Source organism: Ambystoma mexicanum, chromosome 4p, assembly GCF_040938575.1.
Source record: "Ambystoma mexicanum isolate Mex_15411 chromosome 4p, UKY_AmexF1_1, whole genome shotgun sequence".
Taxonomy (NCBI): Eukaryota; Metazoa; Chordata; class Amphibia; order Caudata; family Ambystomatidae; genus Ambystoma; species Ambystoma mexicanum.
Window position 1 is genome coordinate 763,187,228 of NC_090927.1, and position 14,078 is coordinate 763,201,305.

The 14,078-nt window shown below is 46.5% G+C and overlaps 1 protein-coding gene across 1 annotated transcript in view; it reads right to left on the reverse strand.

Annotated features, from left to right (window-relative positions):
• The window catches only part of IBTK (inhibitor of Bruton tyrosine kinase), a 1,971,965-nt gene extending 1,961,239 nt beyond the window's left edge, over positions 1-10,726 (reverse strand). The window contains exon 1 of the mRNA XM_069606314.1: positions 10,551-10,726. The gene's annotated coding sequence lies outside the window, so the exon portion shown is untranslated. The remainder of the gene's footprint in view (positions 1-10,550) is intronic.
• Positions 10,727-14,078: the final 3,352 nt, after the last annotated feature.

The following is a 14,078-nucleotide window of genomic DNA, read 5'->3' on the forward strand; positions in this document are numbered from 1 at the left end:
GTTTGTCCTTAAATCATACAGCAATCCATGGGCGATGTCAGTAGCCCAACATGCTTTATAATTGCATCATTGGCTGTTCCTACCAACATTTCATGGAGAGAACGGGAAGCGTCCAGCCCCTCCGCACCCCCCCCCCCCCCAAGTAGGTTTGCCCCGCCCAAAAAAGTTTCTCAAAGTAGCCCCTCCCACAATATTTTGCTTTACCCACTCCCCAAAGTTCCTCTGATGAGCAGCAGTGCAGACCCACAAGCCCTCGTGTTCCATGTGGCACCAGGCTCATTAATATTGACATGGCCCCCTAATAATAGATTGAAGCAGTCCGATGTCTGCTAGCAAAATAAATCATAATATGTTCACTTGCGTTTGCAATTAAATACTGCCTCTCACAACAGAGTTATGTGTAAATGCGATAGTACCTCCACAGCGAATATTGTTGCTGCAAGAACAGGGCAAATATGATCTTCCCCTCCACAGAAATAGGACAGTAACTTAATATTCCTTAGCGGTACAAGCAGCTTGAAGAAAAGCAATAACAAGAAATGGCAAAACCAAAATTATTTGGCTTTTAAGTAGGCATTTGTCATGGACTTCCATAACAGTACTACCTGCCCATAAAATGGCAAAATCTGGACAATGATGCGAGTGGTGAGCAAGTTCCCAGCCCCAGTAAATGCAAAATAAATGTACTGATCATCAGGGACAGGAAAACCATGGAAATGAGGGAAGAACTGGGCGCAGGGGCGATTCCTTTGCAGATCATAAGTGGAAAAAACCAGGGGGCGCAGCTAGCCGTGATGTCAACGGGACGCATTCCGAGTGAGCTCCTCATCTAATCCTATCAAACTAGATATTTCAATGCTTTACATGGCCAGCAGAACCCCCCAGCTCGCACTCTCCGTACTGATCTCTGAGGAAAATAGCTGCTGGGGTGAGGAGAAATCAACAGAGTCAGTTTGAAGAGGGACACTTCCAAATGGCGGGAGCGATCCAGCAAGAGGCAAAAGCAGCACGAGAGCCGACAGTAAGAAGAGCACACCAAAGGGGAAATGAGGACAACAGACTCAGCAGCATCGTTGTAAGAGGTGACCGCTTACCCGAAGCTACAAGGTGAGAGAAGGGGAACAGAGTACGGCGGGAGTGAGGGACAGTGTATTGCGTGCACCCCCTGCCCAACCAACAGCAGAACCTGGGCGATTCACCAGCAGGGTGAGAAAGGGAGCGAGATTGAACTGCGCGCACCCACCCACCCCCGCCCAAGCAACAACACTCTGGTGTACGGACAAACGAGAGCTCCTAGTGGCAATATTGAGTTGCCTCCCCCGGTCGTTCCCAGGAGCACACACGGAGCAGAAACAAAGCACCAGGCAAACCAGTCCGGCAAAAGCTAAGACGCTCACGCGGTCCTCCAGGCAGAAACACTCTGGACAGAAGTACAGCAATAAAGGCGCAAATAAGACCCAGTCAATCAGGAGACAAGGGCAGACACGCTTGTAAAGCATGTACACTAGTGGACAGCATGACTGAAACCACCGAGGGGGAAATACAGCTGTATGCGGCGCCAAGACTGACCCATAGTAACTGCCTCCACCATAACAGAAGGAAGCCTCCCTTAAGGCCATCATAAAGCTCAGATCCGAGAGTCTCAGTGAGACACCTATCCATCCATAGGAGCAGAAGATAGGGTTAAGGAAAAATACAAATACAGTCGCACAGGCCTGCCATAAAGATCTAGGTACCTGTAGGAGACCTACCTCTCCTCAAACTGATTGCGGACGCACTAACAAAATGCAGGAGAAACCAATGACAGAAGGAAAAAGAATGGCCACTCAGTCAAAACAAACTACTTTAGAGACATTTACCAAAAGGAACGATCAAAGATCAGACTCCAAAACCTCAGACGAGCATTTGCAGGGAAAAGATAAGGAACCACAACTGGATAACACCGACAACAAAATCCTCAAGGCGATTGCGGTTCCGTGAGACCCTCATAGGAGAGGTGAAAAACGATTTGAACCGTCTGCAACAAGACTTACGCAATCTAGCTGGCAGAATGGGTGAAACGGAAAAGAAACTGGAGGAAACTGAATCCTCCACCAAGGAATTATAGGAAACAGTTCAGGATTTGAAGGCAAGAGTCCGGATACTGCAGGATAGGGCTGAGGACGCGGAGGGAAGGGCGAGGAGTAATAATGTACGAATCCTGGGGTTGCCAGAGGGAGCAGAACGTAGAAACCCCACCACCTACATAGAGAATATGCTCTGCCAGGAAATAGGGCCTGGGGCTCTATCACAAGGGTTCACAATGGAGAGAGCCCAAGGCATAAATTTGTTTTCAAAAACTGATTAGCAGGAGTTTGCTAATAAATGTTTTCTTGATTAGCAAACAACCCCATTTGATTAGCAATGTTGTACTAATGTTTTTAATGCCAGCAGAAGATACTTGTACCCTAGATATAAAATGAGCAACAATACAGCTGTTTTGTGTTCCGGCTGAAGACATTAGTGAGCTAAATCAGGCCTCGCAAATTCTTTAAAATGCCACTAGACCTGCAGGTTGAGTAACTTAAGTTTACCCACTCGACTGAAGAGACATGCACTAGACCCATGGTAACGGATGACGACAAATTTAAATTCACTTTCTGTAAAATGGTGCATGTCACCACAAACCCACTTTAGTTTGGCACACTGCCACCCAGAGGCCAGCCATACACAGATACTTTGACATTTATTGCAAACAAAGTAAAGTTTATTTAAATGTTTCCAACACCCCCTGCAAATGGTACTGGCCCACCTTAAAATCTACTCAACTATGCAAGTAAGCAAAAATACTTTGCGAGCCCTGGATGAGTGTCTGTAAAAAGGTTAGCTGCATGAATGGGCAAAAATAAATAGATATGATAAAAGGCTCTAAAAACAGTTTGGCCAGCTCTCTACTGCAGGTGCAAATATATAATGCAATCATAATCATAACGCAAAGTGAGCTCTGGAGGCCAACTACGGTGTACAGATTTGCAGTGGGTCTGTAGATGTACAGACTGGATGAAACTATTGATCGCTACTTTAAGTAAATATTAGCTTTGTGTATTCATTATGTAAAAGACTGAGCAGTGTGGATGGCATAGCAGGCAGAGAACAAGGCACAATATTGTAGTTTGCAGCCATCTCACTTTCAGGGTAATGGGTATAAAGCAATATGTTAAGATACAATGTCAAGGAGTATGGGATCAGCTCATGGGTTGAGCACCAGTTGCAAGTGGTATGTAACCAGTAGGCCTCAGAACTAGGTTTGCCCTAAAATCATTTGGCTGCGTGGTCATGTACATTTTCAAAAGTGTCCACTCGCCATATGATGCATATTCGCCACCAAAATGAAATCTAGTAGACACTGATATTTAGATACACTTAACTATGAAGCATGCAGACGATGCAGTGTTTTACAGTAGCAATACTGTAATTATACATTATGTAACCAATTACATTTTTAGAAAAGGAATTGAAAGCCCTTTTAAAAAGAAATAACTAACACATACTGGTCTTTGGCAGACAGGATACAGATAGCTTAATAACAGTATTATCCCGATTATTTCTGGTTTGCAATTATTTGAAAAAGAAAAATGTGCATAGCACTCCCACACAGGCCTTTTTGCACATGAGTGAAGGGGATGATTACTGCGGCACTCTCTCTCCGTTAGCCCCTTTGAACTTGCAGTCAACAGAGAATCGAGGGTGGAGAGAGCTCTGAAGGCAAGAGAGGAATGCTGGTTGAGCTGTGCTTTAATTGAACAGGGTAACTTGAATAGCTAGCTTTGCGACACAAGTGCCAATTTAATTAGCAAACCTACAGAATTGCATAGCAAATTGCTCTGCGAAACTGCTTATTTTATGCCTTGGAGCCCACCGAGCGCTTGAGAGAAGACCTCCCCGAGGGGCACCCCCTCGGCCCATTATAGCAAAAATTCTAAATTACTGAGACAAGGAGAAGATCCTGGCTTTTTCCAGGTCAGGGGGAGAGATCCGCCAGGACTCAGCACTACTGGTTATCTACCCAGATTATACTCTTCAGGGGCAGAGGAGAAGAGGCCTGTTCATCCCGACTAAAGAAAGACTGACATCAGGGCATAGAATACATGCTCCTGTGCCCTGCAAAATTAAAAGTAATCTACAAAGGAAAAGCCCTTTTTGAGATCCCTGAAGAAGTAAACGCCTGAATAAATGAAATTCGCATGGAGCAGATGCCGGAGAGAACAGAAGACACAAGAGGAGCCTACAGGTGAAGGGGAACAGCAAGACACAATTGACATTGAAAGCATGACCCAGATTTGAAAACAATGGCGAGGGGACCAGGAACTTGGTTTATAAGACTTTATCCAGACAGAGGATCCCTGGTCAGTGCTATTGCATGGGATACAGAGACGGGGAATGTTCATCTCCACGGTTTGATCTCTCACCCAATATGCCCGGGAGCACGGTTCACTCCCCTAACACAGAGTAGTTTGAGTACTACACAGTACTCGACCACCAAACCCTGACGTAACCGGGGCACAAATGGTGGTTAGGCCTCTTCGGGTGAACCCCAGTAGGCGGTATGTTAAAGTTAATGTTGAGGGTAGTTTAAGTTACAACACGGCCTTGTTAATACAGAAGACGATGCATGACTAGAACCCATAGGGGAGTAGAATGGTGAAAACAGCGGGAGCTCTTGGATGAGATGGAGAGAGCAGAGGGACATGAGGGGGGAAACTCGATGGCTAAAACACTTAAAATCGCCTCCTTGAATGTGAGGGTGCTAAATAACTATGTTGTAAGGGTGAGAGTAGCAGCATATCTAGAGCAACAACACAAAACCTTAGAAGACTACACGCCATAATAGCTGGTAAACGGACATGGCCGGAAGGCTGCACAGTGGTTGCACTAGATGACATCAAGGCGTTTGATTAGGTCCGGTTGGAGTGGCTGTTTGCATCAGTAAGAAGCTTCAGCATGAGATACAACTTTATGAGGTGGATTCATATACTCTACTCAAGCCCTACGGCAAGAATATGCACTGGTAAACATATATCGGAATCCAAAGAGGCACAAAACAGGGCTGTCCCTCGTCCCCCTTGCTATATATCCTGGCACTAGAACCCCTAGCAATATTTATGAGGAAAACATTAAAAGACTCCAGGTTGACGGGGTACAACATGCGATATCCCTATAAGCGGATGATATGTTGTTATAAATCAAACACCCTGAGGACAGTCTGGAGTGGTACCTAGAGGTCCTGGAGAACTTTGCGATACTATCAGGGATCTTGATCAGCATAACAAAATCCTACCTCTTTCCACTGGTGAGGTGGGTGGGGGCAGGTGAGAAACACCTCCCACACTTGGGACTACAATGGAAGGACCACCCCTTCAAGTACCTAGGAGTTAAGATTTACCACAATATAAGAGACACGCATAAATATAATACACTGAAAGCGAAGTCCGGACTGGAAGCTGCCATCAAATTATGGGAGAAACTGCTGCTCTCAGTGATCGGCAGAATAGCACTCTTGGGGATGACATCCCTCCCCTGACTATTGTACCACTTTGTAAATATCCCATATGTTATACCCAGAGCCTTTTTTAGGGACCTGAACTCATTGTTAAGCAGCTTCATATGGGGAGAATATGCAGAGGGGGGATTGCGCCTCCCACACTTAACTTTTCTACTTAGCAGGACAGCTTCAACATGTGGCAGAATAGTTATCTGACTCAGAAACAGGCAAACACATCCTGATGAGCCCTGTTCCACCTAAAAGAAGTACTGTGGCTGGGAAAGACAAGGATTGCAGACCCTCCGACCCTCCTGCAGTTGGGTAGGTAGATATGGTCCAGAACCAAAGCGATGCTAAAAATGGGAGAACCTTACTTCCCTCAGATCCCCATGGCGACCAAGAACACTTAGTTCAAGGCAGGAAGCACTGGGAGGAAAGGGGAGTAGTGACGATACAAGACTTGAACACCTCAGAAGGGCTCCTAACATTTCAAGATTTGAGGGAAACAGTTGGGATACACAGGTCAGTTCAGAACATATGCTACAATGATAGACACACTAGAAAATAAATGGTCAGACTTCCTGACCCAGGGAGACGATAATGCAGTACTGAGACTGTTATATGAGGTGGCAGAAGGCGGACATGCAGTATCTAGACTATTTCAGCAATTGCTGGAGGCGTTACCCATGGACCTGCTCAAAGGGGAGAAGAGAGAGAGAAAGAGAGAGAGAGAGAGAGAAATGCCAGACTAAAACTGACCCAATACTACACTTTCCATAGAGTATATATGACCCCACGATTTCCACACACAGAGGTAAAAAAAAGAGGCCCATGGTGCGGAGTACAAAAAGGAAATATGGGACATATGTTCTGGTCCTGCCCAGTAATACGAGAGTTCTGGCTAGAAATGGAAGCAAGACTGAAATGGGGGCATAACAGGCTACGACTGGTCACCAGAAGCATGCCACCCGGGGGTATACAAAGTTAAAAAAAAAAGGCTAAGCCGGTGAATAGGACGATAGACTTGGCGAGGGTACTGGCAAAAAGGAGAACATCAATGGCATGGAAGACACGGGAGGGCCCGCATATAGATAGATGGTGGGAAGTAAAGAGATGGTCCATGAAGAGGCAGTGGTGTGGTAGGACGCACTGCAACAGGGAAAGTTCTGAGGATATAACGACCTGGAATGTACTAGTGCACACACTTTTCAACTCAGCAGATGACAACCCCCATGAGAAAACAGACATACAAGATATATGCACCAACTTGAAGAAAGGAAACAACTTGAGGAGAAGGATGAAAATGGAAACCAAGAGCTCATGAGAAGACCTTGAATACCTATGGGATAGTCAATTAAAACATTTAGAAGATATCCGTGTTCACATTTCTGGTTTGAGTTGGGGTTAGGGGAGAAGGGAGGGGGAGACAGTCATAAGTAATATGTGAAAATCTTGAACGTGACGATGCACGGTAAGAGACTAAAATCACATGAAAAATTAAAAAACAAATTAAAAAGAAATATGTGGGGGAAAAAACCTAATGTTCATTCTTTTCTTTTTAGTCTTAACAGTTAGAGTGTCCCTAAGCCCCTATTGGCACCAGGTATTGTTGGGTGCCATAATCTGGACCACGCAGGGGCGCCTTAATTGATGAACACAGACATTCGGCCTACCTTAAGTTGCTTGGGCAAGGTTGCTGAACTTGAGCCAATGGATCAGGACGGTCTAAACCAGCCCAGATAATGGACTTCAAATCACTGACAGAAAGCATCATGGGGGGTGAAGGCCCTCGCCTGAGAAGGATGTGGCCGGAAGTAGATGTGAGCCACCAACTTTACCCGGAAGCACTCCACCATGTGTCATTTTATGGCCATAGACATTGAGGTTGTACTTGTCCATCATGAAAAAGCAAATCTTGGTTCAAGCTGGGAGGTGGAAATAGCTTAATGGAAGGCCCACTTAATATCTCGCAAAGCTTCAAGGTCACATATCTGAGAAGGCATAAAAGAGCAGATCTGGAGGGCAGGTGGGTTAGTTGGGTGGGAATGGGTTAATGGGGCGGATTCAGTTTGTTTTGCAAGCAAACCTTTGGCTTAATGATAACCTGAAATTGAGGCTATTCGTTTGGACGTTCAGTGTCTGGCAAATGCATAACACTTATAGACAAGCCAAAACTGTTGGCTTTGCCGATGCATGCTCTTAAAAGGACTTTGGGGGGCACAAACAAATACGAGGACACATATTCCTTAATAATCAAGTGGCTAAAGGTACATTTCGTTAAGACATTTTACTACATTAGCATCTTATTTACACCAGCAATTAAGCCATCAACTGCCACAAGACTGCTTAAAAATACCACTGGCAGACTGTATATGGCACAAAGTTTTGTTACTACGTGTTAGAGCTAGTTCAGAGAGATCCCAGCGAGGCGCGTTTTCAGTGGGGAGGGGGAAGGTGGGTGGAAATGGTTAAAGAGATTAACTTGGCTATGGGCTGTCAATGGATAGGTATAAGAACAAACAGTACAAAGGCTGTGTATTCCACACCTCTCCAACAAGCACCCCCAATGCAATAGCTTCCGCTTACAGGTGGCGCTAAGGCATGGCCTAATATGCAAAACTAAAAAAAGGCATGAACCTCCAAATGTAGGGTTTATCCAATATGTGTTTCTCAAATTCCTATATTTTAGTCTTTCTTAATGTAATGCGCTCTGATGCCTGTGGGCTGCAGCGCAATATAAACACATAAACATCAAAGACAAAGAGGTGTCACTTCTCATCAGTGTACAAACATTAGGATAGCTCAATATGCCCCTATACGTAGGTGTCAATAGGCGCCTCACTGTGTCTAAGGCATCATGCAGTTTCAGGTTTGGAGTGCAGTGGGCTTTGGGTGACTCATGAGACCTTTAGACAAAGACTATGGGCAAGCAGATACTCTTTCACGGTGTCAGTTCCGCGTAACGGAGGCTTCTCGCCATCAAGTCTGAGTTCACGCAAAGCGAAAGTGGAAAAAATAACAGCGTCAGTTCCGCTCATCAGTAGGGGTGTCACGGTATTAGTTTTATGACGGTACAATAACCTTCTTGCCAAATGACGGTATATCATGGTTATCACGGTATAGCAGGTGGAGTTAACTAATCTTAACAAATATTTTCTAAAAGGTCATAAATTGTCAGATTTATCATCACAAACAAAACCATGCACCCAGGGCCAGAATTGGGCTTTTCAACATACTTTCCACTGAAATGCCACCGCTTGCTTGCACCAAACACAAACGCACGTGTGGAGAGGAGGGGGAGGTGGGGCCCTGCTGCGACTGGCAAAGCAAACTGAATAGCTTTTCTTAAGTGGTCATTTAGGCTTTTAGCTCCCCCACTGGCTACTGGTGAAGATGAACATGTTGCCATATTGATAATCTGCATGCCACAGATCAATGGAGTCTGATGGTAGTATACGCTTGTGCGCATACACACGCACACGCACTCTCTCTTTACGTTACTGCCTTTAGTTTACTTCTGGGCCAAAAGGTGTTCAGTAATCACGGACATGTTACCCTTTGGTATGGCAGCAGGGAATACCCACAGAGATGATTAAATTTCGCAGTGTGACTTATTATATGTAAATTCAATGATAGAACCAGGGAAATCCGCCATTGTCATATGCTTAGAAAACATTATCCATTATAAATATATAAACCCCAAAGCCGCCAACCCAAAGTCCCGGGAGGATAGCTCAGCGGCAACGTGCGTGCCTTGGAAGCAAGACGACACAAAGCAACACAGGTTCAATCCCTGGGTCCGCGCTTAGAAACTTCTGGGTGTTTAAGCACGTTATAAATTGCAACTAAGACAAAAACAATTACGCAACAAAATAAACAAAACCAATTTCTTTAACAGCGCCTCGATGCCCTGGGGCTGTGTGAGCGCTTTAAAAAAAAATGTAAATAAAAAAAGTAAACCCCTTTCCTTCTTGGCACTGTATTTATTCTTCCTATTGCTAACATGTTGATTTTGTGTCGGGCACGTGTGGTTTATGGAATGGCATTAAAAACTGCTCAAACTGAAACTACTTGGCAGACGGCACATCCAACAGTGCAAGACCAAGACTGCGCAGAACTTGCTTACTGCAGCCTTTCCAAATCAGATTGAAAAGCACACTTAACGGTATGAACGGTATACCGGTATAAACAATGTGACGGTTATTATTGTTCAATTAAGTGGTTCACGGTATCTTTAACGGTATACCGTAATACCGTTGCAACCCTACTCATCAGATGCTGCTCAACATCAAGTTGGAGTTGGTACAAAAGTAAAGTGGAAAAGTAACTGCGTCAGCTCCGCTTAGCGGATGCTGCTCGCCATAAAGTGGGGAATTTAAGGGGTGCAGCTCAGAGCAGAAAAACCTGATGCTGTACCAAGTAGCAAATAACGGGGCACCTGTAAGTTACCTCCTGCTTAATAAAGCAACTGTGGCTGTACATCCACAACCAGTCAGTGTCTTATTTCCGGGGGATGTGATTGGAGGGAGGGCAAAGGGGAATATGGAAACCAGGTAAACCAAATGTGGGGCCCCAATGAGGCCGGTGTGGGGTGTTGCGGCTATGTGTTTCTCAAAATGCAAAGAGGTGGCACTTCTAATCATTGCGTAAACACTACGATAGCTAAATATGCCCCTATAGGTAGGTGTCAATAGACACCTCACAGTGTCTAAACCTCTAAGGCATCGTGCAGGTTCGGAGCGCAGTGGGCTTTTGGGTGACTCGTGAGACATTTAGACGAAGACTGTGGGCAAGCAGGCACTCTTTAAGTGCAATGTAGGTTCTGTGACTGCAGCGGATCTATGGAATACAGATAAGTTTCGATTGCAAAGTGTCTGGACTACAGGTGGTCTCTCGAGTGACGCTGTGTGAGAACTGGAGCAGTACGCAGCTGAGGACTACACACGGTCCTCTGGGCGCTGCGCTCTTATGACACATCATCACTTGAACCAATGATTGCACAGAGGCTCACGTCCCGCCCATCTCTTACCGGTCGCTAGAAGAAGCGGGGCGCTGGAAGTTGCTGCTGCTGTGAATGCAGTGCAGGCAGGAGTCTCATCCTCTGCGGTGGTGGGAGAAGGAGGTGGACGCCGTGCCGAACAGCTGCTGCACTTCAGTCCCAGACATAGACCGCGGTTGGACTGAGTAAGAAAGACAGGGGGCGTCTCCCCATCATGGAAATAGCAAGAGGACTGTAGTCAGGGCTACTCGGAAAGCTTAGCTTTGCAGGGTAACGCTCAGTGGCCATCTTAAAACGATTGTATTGCCTTTGAAATGTGAGCTCAATTCGCTATGATGTGAATAGATTTCCCTTTATAATGAAATACGGACAAAACGTCCGCGTTCGCAAGTCTTAGTAAAATTGGAAAAGATATTTTAAATAATCAATAAAAATGCATGTTGACAATCTTCCACAAGAAATGATAATTTTTTTTAAATACTTTTCGTATTGCCTTTTTGACGTATTGCGGTATGAACAACAGTTTGAAGTAAGAAGGAGACCTCTTCCAGTACAGTCCTACATTGTAACGCACCAAAAACAAGGTGGTAAGTACATCAGGGTTGATCGAACGACACGTTTGTGGCCATCTTAGATTGTTCTATTTCTTATATTCTAGAGTACCAAAGATCTGCGCACCGCATCAACCTGGAATTCATTTTTCGTGGATGTCTTGGTGACAAAAGAAGGAGTTAATCTAGTAGTCGTGTTTTATTCACCTGTTGCTGCATCTCTCATTCATGCAAAGTCCATCAATTTCAAGAACGTGTATGCTGCTGTAAACTCTGGACACTTATATGTCCGATTTTTTGTTTTGTTTAGCAAATGAATGTCAGATCGCGAGCCTATGTGGCCCCATAGCAAATGATTCTTCAAGAATTCTGATTCTCTTAGCAGGTCTGTATGAAAATAATGGCAGTGGCCTAGATTTTGCATTCTCGTTTTATTGAAACTGTCAGCATCAAAGAATGTAAAGGTTATGTGGTGTCCTGAAAGGAGGACAGCACGCCTGTAATGATTCTAACTGCTTTTATTGAAAGGGCACAGGGGTAGATGTCAGTTGTCCATGTATGGGGTGGGAGCAGTACTCACTGTTTCAGCCAGGGCCTCCCAGTTACTTCACTGGAGGCAGGGTGTGCACATGGATGGCACGCTGTAGGCTTCCAAGGCCCCCATGAGGCTCCTATGGCATTGGATTTAGGCCCTGGAAGCTAGGCTGCACAGTCCTTTGCGACTCTTTTTTCAGGAGCAGCGCTGTGCCAGACCGCTTTCCTGGCGCTCTGCCAACGTTCTGCGTTGGAGCGTGGGTCCTCGCGATCTCGTTGGCCCGAGATCTCGTGAGACCGCGCTCCCGAGATCGCGTGATGTCTCCACACACCTCCTTTAGTGGGAAAAGGATGGATGGTCATTCCATGACAAAGTCTGCGAACTTGCTGGGTTTTCTTTTCTCTCTCTGTGGTCTGCCTTGATCAAGGAGCGGGGCAGGGTTGCGGCAGCACTCTTGGGGAGGTGCGGGTGGATCGGGTTCTCCTTGTCTTGCCCTTCGCTGTGACTCCCTGAGTGGGGTTGGTGAGTTGGTGCTTGAGAACTTGTCGCCGTAGGGTAACTCCGAAGCATCTCTTTCCGCCTGGCGAGGGTTGGCGCTTGATTCTTGTTGGTCTTGATCTTCTCCGGTTTCCCACAGTGACTGTTCGATGGATTCCTTTCTGCGGTACATGGCCATCCTTTCTAGATTTCATTTCCTTCCGTCGCTGGTGCAGATGTGGTTTGACCCTTTCGCAATGACTTCTATGGGACTACTGTATCTGGAGCCGGTCGAAGTGTCTTTGTGGGGAAGGCGTATCTTCACCAAATCGCCTTTATTAACTGTGTGGCGAGCGGCTCGACAAGTGTCCCCTTGAGCCTTTATGGCTTCTTTGTTTCGTTGCATACGAAAAACTACGTCTTCCATATCCACATCTTCGTCAGCCCTCACTTGATGGAGCCAGGATGGCACCAGTGTGGATGCTGCCCTTCTCCCCCTTAGCAGATGGAATGGTGAAACGCTGGTGATGGCGTTGGGAGTGATGCGGTATGCTGCAACTGCTTCCTTGACAGTCTTGTACGGGTCTAGGCCCGAGGCATGTGCTAGTTGCAGCGCCCCTTTGATGAGGCGGTTCGCCCGCTCGACGAGCCCATTGGCCTGTGGGTGGTAGAGGCTTGCTCTTCGCTGTCGAATATTGTTAAGTTTCAGGAATTTCTCAAATTCTCGAGAGACCAACTGGACTCCATTGTACGTAACAATTTTCTCGGGGAGGCCTTCGCACTGGAATATTGCGGTGAGTGCTTCGATGACTGTGTTCGTGGTGATGTCCGAGGTGAAGTCAACTTTGACCCACTTGGAGAAGTAATCGACCATGACTATCCCATATTTATGTTCTGCGGACATGCTGTCCAGGGGCCCTATGAAGTCCAGCCCTAGTTTGCGTCATACTCCTTTGGGGACTTCGGTGGGCAGAATGGGGGCTTGTCTCACCGACAGGCACTTGTCGCTGTTCGTGCACTCATGGCATCTTTCAACCATTTGTATGTCCTGATCCATGCCGGGCCACCAATAGGCGTCGCGTATCCTGCGTCTGGTCATGTTGCACCCCAGATGGCCTGAATGTGCTCTGCACAGTATCACTTTGCGAATTCCGCCGGGCGGGATCACTTGGTCGCCTCTCAGAATGAGACCGTTCATGGCAGTGATTTTGTCGCTCACGTTCCAGTAGGGACGTAGGCCTTCAGGGATTGCTCTTTCAGAAGGCACCCTTTGCGGACCCAGGCTGCTACGCACTATAGGGCATCGTCCAGCTCGTACTCCTGCCAGTGGCGCTGCTCAGGTCCATGTACTTGCCGTTCCGCAAGTCACTTATTGAGGCTATGACACATTCATTTTACAAAAATGTGGTCCCTGGGGCATTTTGGTTCAGGAGCCTGGACATGCAGTCGGCTTGCGCGTTTTTCCAGCCGGCAATGTGGGCTATCTCATATGTGTACTCTTGAAGCTTTGCAGCGATCCTGGCCAGCCTCGGGGTGGCAGTCTTGGTGCCGCCTGGGCTCTACATGTGAATGAGGATCTAAATTTCGTGCCCCAAACGTAAGATCTGAAGTAGTTGACGACCCAGGCACATGCCAACATTTCTTTTTCTACGGTGAAGTAATTTTTCTCCGCTGATAAGGCTTTTGATGCAAATGCTACGATGTTTTCTGTGTCGCCCTTCTGGGTCAGGGTGGCCCCCAGCCCGTACGCGCTGGCGTCCATTGTGATGCAGGTGTCCTATTCAGGGTTGAACAGTTTCAGGCACAGTGCGTGTAGAATCCTTCTTTTAATTTCGGTGAAGGCTTCATCTTGCTCTGGCCCCCAGGAGTAGGTTGCCTCCTTCTTCAAGAGTTCTCTCATGGGGGATGTGGTTTCGGAGAACCTTGGGACACATTTTGCGTAGTACTCCGCTAGGCCCAGGAACGATCGTAGTTCTTCTCTGGGCATCGGGGCCG